This window comes from Dreissena polymorpha, chromosome 1, assembly GCF_020536995.1.
Source record: "Dreissena polymorpha isolate Duluth1 chromosome 1, UMN_Dpol_1.0, whole genome shotgun sequence".
Taxonomy (NCBI): Eukaryota; Metazoa; Mollusca; class Bivalvia; order Myida; family Dreissenidae; genus Dreissena; species Dreissena polymorpha.
The window spans coordinates 189,637,159-189,648,895 of NC_068355.1; the positions used below are offsets into that span (position 1 = coordinate 189,637,159).

At 35.7% G+C, this 11,737-nt stretch overlaps 1 long non-coding RNA gene across 1 annotated transcript; it reads left to right on the forward strand.

Moving 5' to 3' along the window:
* Positions 1-4,550: 4,550 nt before the first annotated feature.
* LOC127864316 (uncharacterized) lies at positions 4,551-6,424 on the forward strand. The gene is made up of 2 exons (XR_008041753.1): positions 4,551-5,113; positions 5,733-6,424. It is a non-coding gene; the product is annotated as an uncharacterized LOC127864316 (long non-coding RNA).
* The last annotated feature ends 5,313 nt before the right edge of the window (positions 6,425-11,737 follow it).

Here is an 11,737-nt window from a genome sequence, read left to right on the forward strand (position 1 = left end):
ATGTTAACTTTTATAACCTAACGTCCATCATCAGCAATCGTATGCCCTTACTTAGCCGACCAATCATAGGCAGTATTTTCAGCTCAAAAGTCAAAGTAGCATTAAAGGATCAGTCTTTTTTCAATTTCATCCGCGTGCGCTTCATAGTTTTATTTCGACCCATGGTGCAAAAAGGTACCTTGTGTACTTTAAATTTAACGGTATGTGGCACCATTTTGCACCAATGGAGCGATTTGATATATACCAACAATACAATTTTACATTGAAACCATTCAATCGATATTTCATAGTTCTGAGTAACTGTACTAAATGAGTCTGAGAAAACTGGACATAATGCATGTGCGCAAAGTGTCGTCCCAGATTAGCCTGTGCAGTCCGCACAGGCTAATCAGGGACGACACTTTCCGCATTAATTGGATTTTTGCTAAGAAGAGACTTCATTTTAACGAAAATGTACTGCACAGGCTGATCTGGGACGACACTTTACGCACAAGCATTATGCCCAGTTTTCTCAGAAATAAATCTGTTAACAGGCTGATTCAGATTATAAATAAAAGTGGGATGCAATCACGTGACAGACAATTTGGCGACGTCCATTCCGAGATTCGTATTTTTCGCCATTGTATGACCTTGAATACCTTTTTTAATGCCGCTCACATTCCAGCCATATAAGCGAGAAAGTGATAAGAACAATAGTAGATTGCAACACTATCTGATTTGAAAGAAGCAATGTATCTAACTCGGCCGAACTACAATTTGATTATTGCCAATGCGCGTGCGTGAGCATTAGGATAAGATGTTTTTAAATACTTTTTATTACGTTAGTTTTTTTTACTTGTAAAAAGCTTTTGTATTTGCTGAATTATTCCCGTATATATCAACCACGCAGTATAATATTAAACCCTCTCCCATTCAGAAGCAAAGTGAAAATGACTATGTGCAAACAGCATAAAACCAGAACAGCCGTGGAGTAACTCGCAATTTGTTCAGGTTTTATGTTGTTTGCTACTCACCAGTATCTAAGTGTTGGAAAGGAAGCCTTACAAACTTGAAGAAAGGCCTTTAATTTAAAAGTACTTTCTAATGGACTACACATGCTTGAAAATACGTATCTAAGTGGTAAAGGGTCAAAAAACTCATATACGCATTTCAGGCCATGGTATTTTAAGCCTCGCCGATTCGATAAATTATGCAATGATAGAGTAGTAACAAATTGTCTGTATGAAGTGGGCATTACAACATAAAACAAGCAATAGACGAGTTTTACATTCCCAAGTTGGGGGATGATCACAACGAGGAAATCAGGTTCAGTGAGATATGCCATGGAGATTTTTCCGCCAAACCGTGCTTTATTATTTATGAAATCGTTATATTGTTTGATCATAGAACCACTTTATGAACATATAGTGTATACGTGTAACAAAAATTGTAACAGTTCACGTGACAATAACATACTCCACATGGCACCAGACACACTTTGGCGTCGTTTTATTACAATAAATATGATAACGTGATATTATTTAAGAAATAATATTTTTCTATCATGGTTTGTTGTCGAATAACCCACAGTAAGGAGTATAGATGCGTAGGAATTAAATCACGAGTGCGAAGCACGAGTGATTTGATAACACGCATCTATACAACTTACTGTGGGTTATTCGACAACTAACCATCACAGAAAATTATTATTTCGATTCTAACAAGATTCTTATTGATTTGGTTCAAGTTTTAGGACGTGAACAATTTTTTTTAATACTCCGCCTTTCTTAGTACACAGTTCACTATTTAGTGACGTCATTGAATTGTACAAACATATGACGTCGTTTTCATTTACAAATATTTTGCAAATGACGTCGCTTTCATTGAAAACAACAATCGTAGAAACTTAATGACGTCACGTTTATTGATGCTACTGGAAAGCTTACATGCTATAAATGTTTTCTGAATTACGTTTCCTAACAAATAACATTCTTTGTAGGCGTGGTTATGCCAATAATCACCAAATATACAATTAGTTGTTTCATTACACTTATATACATGCTACATTTATTACATTTCTTTTAGAGCGGGTTTTAGCACGTGCATTTTAATGCAATATTTTCTTTATTTATTCGGAACTATTTTCGAAACATTAAGCTCCGCTCATAAGTTATTGCAGAATAACCCACGCTTGATTTGCTTCTTTGTCTATAGAAAACAAGTCACGTGCCGTGTTAGAATTCAGTATTTTTCTTTCTCTGCAGCTTGGAACTATAGCGAGAAGAGAGAGAAAAGAAGAGTATACCACTTTTATAAAGATCACATGATGAAACTATTTGAGCCTTGTTTTGGGATTACTGGGCTTAATGCATAAGCGTAAAGTGTTATCCCAGATTAGCCTGTGCAGTCCGCACAGGCTAATCAGGGACGACACTTTGAGCCAAAACTTGATTTTCGATACGAAGGGACTTCCTTGAAACTAAAAATACCAAAAAATCGCAAAGTGTCGTCCCTGATTAGCCTGTCCAGACTGCACAAGCTAATCTCGGACGACACTTTACGCACATGCATTAAGTCCAGTTTTCTCAGAACAAGGCCCATATAGTGTATACGTGTAACAAAATTGTAACAGTACATGTTACAATTAAGTATTCCACATGGTACCCGGGTGTACATTGTCCAGGGTAATCATGGAACTTAGGCTGGAAATCCATGGTATAACATGGAATTCCATGGTAATCCCTGGAATTTGAAACAGTTTCCAGGGTTTTCCAGGGTTTTGTTCTAGAAATGTCCATGAAACGTGGACTTTTTTTCCAAGCATTTTCCAGCCTTGGATGGAAAAGCATGGAAAAGGAATGGAAAACGCTGGATTTAGGCTGGATAACCCTGGAAAATATTTCCAGATAGCATGGAAAGTGGAACATAGAATTTTTTAAGCATGGAAAAGACTCTAACATTTTCAGCTAACCCTGGAAAAAACTTAGACTTTATAAGAGGAGAAAATAACTTATAAAAATGCAACACATTTTATTCAAAGTAAATCAGAGTTCAACAATTTACACAACATATGAATAAAACATAAAACAATGTGCATAGTTTGGGCAGAAATAGTAGTAGTTATAGTAGTAGTAGTAGTAGTAGAAGTAGTAATGCTGGTGCTGGCAGTAGAATATGTTGTAGGAGTAGAAGTAAAAGTGGTTGTTGTATAAGTTGTACAAGCAGTTAAACTACTGATAATTATACTATTGGTGCAAATTTAAGTGACATTAGCAGTTACTATTGTGTTGTTGTTTTAGCATTTACAGGAATAGTAGCAGTAATGGTAGCAATAGTAGTATAAATAATAATAACAATACTAGTAGCAGCAGTAGTAGTAGTAGTTAAGGAAGTAGCATTTGCAGCAGCAGCAGTAGTAGTAGTAGAAGTAGCAGCAGCAGCAGTAGTAGCAGTAGCAGCATCAGCAGCATCAGTAGTAGTAGCAGTAGTAGTAGCAGTAGTAGTTGAAGTACTAGTAGTAGTAGTAGTAGTAGTAGTAGTAGTAGTAGTAGAAGTATAAGTAGCAGCAGTAGTAGTGGTAGAAGTAGTAGTAGTAGTAACAGCAGCAGTAGTAGTAGTAGTCGCTGCAGCAGGAGTTGTAATAGTAGCAGCAGCAGCAGTAGCAGTAGTAGTAGTAGCAGCAGCAGCAGGAGTAGTAGCAGCAGTAGCAGCAGCAGTAGCAGTAGTAGTAGTAGTTGAAGCAGTAGTAGTAGGTGAAGTAGTAGTAGTAGTAGTAGTAGTAGTAGCAGTAGTAGCAGCAGTAGTAGTAGTAGTAGTAGTAGTAGTAGTAGTAGTAGTAGTAGATGTAGTAGTAGTAGTAGTAGTAGAAGTAGAAGTAGTAGTAGTAGTAGTAGTAGCAGTAGTAGTAGTAGTAGTAGTAGTAGGTAGTTGTTGTTGTTGTTGTGGCTGTTGTAATAGTAGTAGTAGTTTTGCAGAAGTAGTAGTAGTAGTAGTAGTACTAGTAGTAGAAGTAAAAGTAGTAACTTTCAAAGCAATGTCTACAAGTTTAAATTCCTTAACCCTGTTCAAGGTGTATACACACTCAATATTTAACTACAGTCCAGGTTTGCAATTAACAAACTATCTGAAAAGCCTGTGTGTGAGTCAGATGTGTCTGCGGCTAATCTATTGGTTATAAAATATCACAGCCTTTTCTGATTGGCTGAGTTCAAATACAGAAAGTTTACCTGTTAGATTGAAATTATGGAGAAGGCGTATTGAAGAAAAAATGCAGGTTAAACTTGCTGTTAAAATGAAGTTAATGTAATTTCACAAACAGTAGAGTTTAACTTAATGAGTTTTTCCATTAACAAGAATTTCTTAAAATAATAATGTATGGATATCATTTGGAAAGTGACATGAAATGTTGTTAAAAAGTGATGCATACAAGTGTTTCAGAAGTCTGTCTAGGAATAGAACAACTGAAGGTTTGTGCTTTTCATTATTTCTAAATATTCCTTTAAATTTATTCTTCTTATGTCATCATTGTAGACCTTTTGTATGTGACATTTAAGGTAAAAGTATGGCAAATATAGAAGTTTAAAAGCAGCTGTCACACACATTTTCACTAAGTGCAGTTTGCAGCTTGATAAAGGAAGTCCTATGTGGAGATATTAATAAGCTTGAATGTAGTATCGGAAGTTTATAATGCATGGCTAGGGAACTGAGGCTAAGGGAGTTATGTGCTGTGCATGATGAGAACTCAATGCTCATTAATGCTGTTAATGTTTATAAATAAATTAATTAAACCAATAGCATTGTTTTTTAGGTTTCACTGTACATTTTCATACCAATAGAATTACACATCATTCTAATTATAGCAATAATAAATTTGTACTAATCATACCTACAAATTTTGTTATGCTATGCTTTGTGATGTATTAACTTCATTGTAAGTTATTATTTAAAGACAATTTTACTAAATATTTAAAACAATACTTGAATTATTTTCTATATACATTTTCATTATGTGCTTTAACTGTAGCTGACCAGTTGATGGAAGATACTGCAGAGTTTGGCAGGGAAATAACCCAAGACAGCAAAGCGGCTCTTTTGGCGCATTTACCAAGAGGACTAACATGGCCACAAATTCATGGTAAATATTGTTATGCCCCGGGCTCATATAAGTAATTTAGTGTTAACCACCTGAAAGTATTTTGTCTTTTTGGTATCCAATATTTTGGTCTAGTTTCAATTACAGGTTATTTTTATATGAATTAGCAAATTAGCATATCTTTCATATAGCAATATCTGAATATAAAATTCCTATATATGTTTGAGTTTCCAGATACATGCTAGTGTACCCCGTTTTGGGGCATTTAAGAAAACAACAATATAAATTTCAAAATAAAAGAGAGTCATATAAAAATATAAGTTAAATCAACAATTTATTCACTTGAAAGTCTCAGTTTTCCTGTGTGGTTGCCTGTTTGCAAGAAGATTAAAGCCCGCTTGCAAACTTTAAGAGAATAAATTTCAGTAAATGGAAAAGAAATAATTGCTAACTACTTAGGATCGTAAATGTTCGCTCAAATACAAAAAAGCCAGATGTACCGAATTGAGCAGTGATATGAAATATCTAAAATAGATTAAAATATGAATGAGCATTGAAGAATAGATATTCAATCATATGATTGCTGCACATTTACTTTTACAGATGAATGTAAAAAACTTATGACTTTCTTGTAATATTGTTTGCTTTGTTTTTCTTTCAGAGATCATGCAGGAGCCGTACAGTATAACAGCAGTACAAGTTCTATAAAAGATCCACGACCTACTGAAGCCCAGCTAATTAACAAAAAAGTTTTTAAAAACTGTAATTTTATCCCACCTGGGTACTTATAATTTACTAAGCTGCCTTCACAAGTTTTAGACTTGCAATTATATTTTAAACTGTCACTTGGAAAGTAATACATGTACATGCATTCATGTTCTGAATTTCTTTGAACAATAAAATTATATAAAAGTATTTTAATGAAATTGAGCACCTAAATTGCATTAAAGTGAAAGTAGCTGAGAAAAATAGTATCCTTAATTGTTCTCATGGGCAGCTACATATATTGTGACAAACATGAAGTAGCTAAAATAACTTAAATTTTTCATTTTGTTTCTTGTATATCGTTTGTACAGGGTTCGTGAATTGTTACTGTATATTACTTGACTTGCTTGTATTTTGTTACTTTGAATACATGTTGTTAAGGTTGCATTATACTTTTTAACTTTTAAAGTAGCGCCTGTTCTGTTATGTAAGGGCCTGATTTATGATAATGGACCTAGAGGCTTTGTAAGCATGTATTAAACAACACTTGTTTGATCTGAATAATTTGTTAAATAAATGTAACACAATTTGTAATCTGATGTTATATTTTGATGAATTGTGAACAAAATAATACATCGAAGAAACTAAGGCATTATGTTGATTTTTTGTTTTGTTTTAATCTAACCTTAAATTATGATTTATTTAAGCTGTGAGTATTGTATTCATTTAATACATGAATATTGTTTTTAGACCAGAAATTTCTTTTTCTATTCAGTGACCATGGTAAACGCTGGACAATTTTCCATGTTATACCAGGCATCCATGGAATATTAAACAAAGAAAAAACCTGGAACATTTTCCAGGGTTTTCCAGCCAGCATGGAAAAAATACCGTCCGAATACTCCATGTAATCTGGAAAACCCTGGAAAAAAATCCATGGTTTTCCATGGTTTTCCAGATTACATGGAGTATTCGGACGGTATTTATTCCATGCTGGCTGGAAAACCCTGGAAATTGTTCCATGGTAATTATTCCAGGGAGCCTGGAAAACCATGGAAACTATTCCAGGCTATTTCCACATACCATGGACAATTTTCCACCCTTTTTTTTTTAAATATTGACGAATACTCCAGCCTCATATTTTCCATGGATTTCCATGGAAAACCCTGGACAAAGTACACCCGGGTACCATGGTAATCAGTGCAATAAACCAGGTGTCATTGTTTCGACATTGACTTCATGAAATATGGATAAAATAATAAAATAGACATTTAAGTTTAAGGTAAATAAAACTTCACATAATATAAAATAAGATTGATATTGATAAGATCAACATTACATATTTATAAAAATAGTTTCTAGTGAGCATAAAAGGCGCATGACTGTATAGAATGACAACTAACACTTTCTTGTTGGGTTGTTTGATATAAATTGTTAAACTTACGTGTTTATCTATGCTTTCTTATTTTATTGTTCTTACTAGTGATCTTTTAATATATTTGGACCGTGCTCTGTGAAAAAGGGGTTTAATGCATGTGCGTAGTGTCGTCCCAGATGAGCCTGTGCCGTCCGCATAGGCTAATCAGGGACGACACTTTCCGCTTTTATATTTTTCGTTTAAAGAACGTCTCTCCGTGCTCAAAGTGAGCTTCTGTAATCATCCTATGTCAAGCGTCCAGCATCTTTTGGTGTGCGGTATGTGTGTATCGTAATATTTCATATCGTTACAAATCTAGAGGCCACGTTTCCCATCTAATCTTTATGGAACTTAGTCAGAAAATATTGGACTGTTTGAACATTATATAAAGATAGAATTTTAGTCACGTGTTTGAAACTAGGTCACTATGTCAAATCATAGCAAAATCGTGTAACCATTCTTGAGTCCACAATAGTGGTCTAAAACAGTGCATTCCTAAGGGCATAAGGAATATACTGGACTATACATTCCCAGGGTATGACACGCAGAGCGTACGTAAGTGTTAATATAGTATTGTATTGCCTGTTACTATCATTTAATACGTATTTATAATATGAAATTTGACTATACTAGTATACAAAGTTTGTATTAATATTTAATTATAATTTGCATTGCACCTATCACTGCAATAATTATAAGAATGCGGTACCATATTACTAGAATCAGCCCGGGTATGTTTCCGCGCAAGATGTATGATACGTTGGTGGGATTTACTGCCTCTTTCCCAAAGACCAAGATCTTGTCAGTTATCAGAATGTCCAGTAGATATTTGGACAGCACAGAGAAGACCGGGCCTTTGCATCGCTCCTCGATGATACGGTTTAACACTAGTCCATGGGAGTGCAATGCGGCTCGAAGCCGGCGCCTCTGCAATGAAAAGAGGTTGCAGTGTAGCAGAATGTTGGCAGCCGTGAAGGGCTCCCGACAACGGTTCCAGAACGATGACATACTCTCTTGCGCCACCGAGTTACAGTGTGTTTCCAATCCGAAGACGCGTCGTGGCTCTGTCAAGCGTCATGGCTCTGTTAAGCGTTATGTCTCTGTCAATCGTCGTGGCTCTGTCAAGCGTCGTGATTCTGTCAAGCGTCGTGGCTCTGTCAAGCGTCGTGGCTCTGTCAAGCGTCGTGGCTCTGTCAAGCGTCTTGGCTATGTCAAACGTCTTGGCTCTGTCAAGCGCCGTGGCTCTGTCAAGCGTCGTGGCTCTGTCAAGCGTCATAGTTCTGTCAAGCGTCGTTGCTCTGCCAAGCGTCGTGGCTCTGTCAAGCGTCATGGCTATGTCAAATATCGTTTTTATGTCAAGCCTTGGCTCTGTCAAGCCTCCTGGCTTGTCAAGCGTCGTGGCTCTGTCAAGCGTCGTAGCTCTGTCAAGCGTCGTGGCTCTGTCAAGCGTCGTAGCTCTATCAATGTTACAGTTCGTTCATGGAAGCATTTTGTCATGTATTTGAGTCGCGTTTTGAGAAAACTGGGCATAATGTATGTGCGTAAAGTGTCGTCCCAGATTAGCCTGTGCAGTCCGCACAGGCTAATCAGGGACGACACTTTCCTCTTTTACGACATTCTTCGTTTAAATGAAGTTTCTTCTTAGCAAAAATCCTATTTAGGCGGAAAGTATCGTCCATGATTAGCCTGTGCGCACTGCACGGCTAATCTAGGACAACACTTGACGCACATGCATTAAGCCCATTTTTCTCAGAACGCGACTCATTTTATGACGAAAGCATTCATGTTCCCATATTGAACCGCGATTGTTTGGAATAATGATTCAAATCGAGCATATTTGTTTTGTAAATATTTCCTTAATTACCATCTCTACGGTATCAGGTTTGGTATGAATCGCATACGTATTACCTATGTATGTGACACCACATTGAAGTCTTGTCTAAGTACATGTTTAAACAGCATAACAAGCCTAAAGTTAAATGACTTGTGTATGGACTCGAAAGGACCGTTTCACAGATTTTGGCATGTATTGTAGTGTATCATTAAATGCTTTATATTAATTAATGTTAACATTTGATCTAAAAAGCTTCTGTTTAAAATCAAGAAAGAAACAAAAAAGTAACCCTCCACTGGGCTCAAACCACTGACCTCTGACGTTAAAGTCTAATGCTTAGACCACTCGGCCATCCGTTCTCATACAATGAATGATGTATTTTATACTTTATATAAGCAATCCTCGTAGTGTCACACAATAAATATAACGACAACAACAGAACTCCCAATATTATTCAGTCGTTTCGCGTTGCAACAATTTAAAATTTTCAGGTTTTTAAATCGTCAAAAGATGCATAAAATGTATATTTCAGAGCATGGTAAATGCTCAGTATTACTGTTTCCTCACAAAAATCATAACTTAAACGAAAATTTACGAATCTGAAACATTTCTTTTTAATTTTGTCAATTAACCAAAACGTGAAAAAGTCCCTTTAAAATGCATTCCTTAATTACGTTAGTATTAAATAAAATATTGTAGAAATCGCTCCTACTGGACATTGCTTTTCAAATCAAAACAACATACGGACGCATCGCTTTTGAGAAACAATATACATGTATCATAACCCATTTATGCCTAGTGGACTCTCGCATCCATCTAAATTGAATCAATTTATTTCCAAAATTAGGCATGTCTAGTATATTTATTTCTATATTTAGAATACTTCTTACAGAAATTCCATTAAGCAAACAGCGCAGACCCAGATGAGACGCCGCATGATGCGGCGTCTCATATGGGTCTACGCTGTTTGCAAAGGCCTTTTTTCTAGACGTTAGGCATAAATGGGTTAAAGTCATGCGACAGCTTAGGGATGCCTTGTACTTTGATTGTTGTTAAACTTATGATAAAGTATTTCCTCGTAAACTAATGATGATCGTGTCGAAACACAAAAAGACATTGACTTTTGCAGTCGTTTCTGTCAAATATTGTTTTATGTTATATATCTGCTTTGCTTCTACTATAGCATGTTGTCTAAATTTCGAACTTTTAAAGACCTTGACATGATAAAGTTGGTAAGGACATTCAATGTGATGTGAATAGGACTTATCTAACTTTATAGGTCATGTATGGTTTTAGAAGTTGGTTTAATAAACCCAAATCAGTCTGTTAAAACCCAAATGAAGACCGATGCGGAATATCATGTACTTATTTTTGGTCTTATCATGTGTTTTTCAGATAAACCGGACTCAGCATGTATTCTTCTACGAGATAAACGAAACTTTTATGAACGTATCTGTTTCAATAATCTACTAGTTTTAAATGGCCCGAACAAACTCTTGCCACGTGGTTGAATAAGGTGAGCGGTTATGACATACGACCAATTTTCGCATGACGCGGCTCATAGACCAGCGCTATATGACAATATTGCATCACTCAAACCTATAGCGCTACTCGAAGGAGCCTGGATGTACATGAGATTGGCATCAATATTTTTTTGTTGCTTACCGGTATATTTCGTGATGTTCCATTCACAATTCTTTGGTATCCTAAAAATGTAAAATCATTTTAGCCTCGCTCTGGAAAAATCGGGCTTAATGCATATGCGTTAAGTGTCGTCTCAGATTAGCGTGTGCAGTCCTCACCGACTTATCAGGGGCGACACTATCCGCTTTCAGACCTACTTAAGTCATTTGGGATCAGATTTAGCTTTGATTTCAACCGATTCCTATTTCGGATTCAACGTTGAATGAAAGCCATGTTGTTGTGTTTTTTTTCAAACCTTTATGTTACATGTAATCGTAACTGTTTTACACCTGTATTTAGTATCTATTCATATGAGACCATCTCAAGGTGAAAAAAGAATGCTTAACTGCTTCTTGTTAATTGCTTTTGCTCAATAAACATTTGAAAAAAATGCGTGCCAATTTCGTTGTAGCAGATATCAATCTTGAGAGTAGCGACTGCTTGATTACTTCTTGACATTCGCTTTTTGATCTATATGCAATTCGTATTTGTGCTCAAAAGTGAATGTTGCTGACAACCGCTTTGAAATATTTACATTTATACCGTTTGAAATACAGACATGTCGAGAACATCTTTTTATGAAATTAATATAAATTTAAATAACCAGTTATGAATTTAAATGACATGTTCATGATGCAATATTCTGAACGACATTTAACCGTGTGCATCGGGAGTTAGAAAAGGATGTGGGTATAAACAATATATACATAGATTTATACCATATATTTATACATGTACTCACATTTATGTTAATAAGACCTTGTAAAACATTGATCTGTCAATACCAAAGAAATCGAAATTAAAAACATCGACCGGTAATTTAAGTTCTTTCAATCGGGAAACTAACAAAGCTAACAATGGGAAAACAATCCTTAATGCATGCTTTTAAAGTATACTCCCAGATAACCATGTGCAGTTACCGCTTTTATGGAATGTTTCGTTTAAATGAAGTCTCCTATAAACGAAAATCTATTCTATAAGGAAAGTGTCGCCCCTGATAAATCTGTGTGGGCTGCACATGCTAATC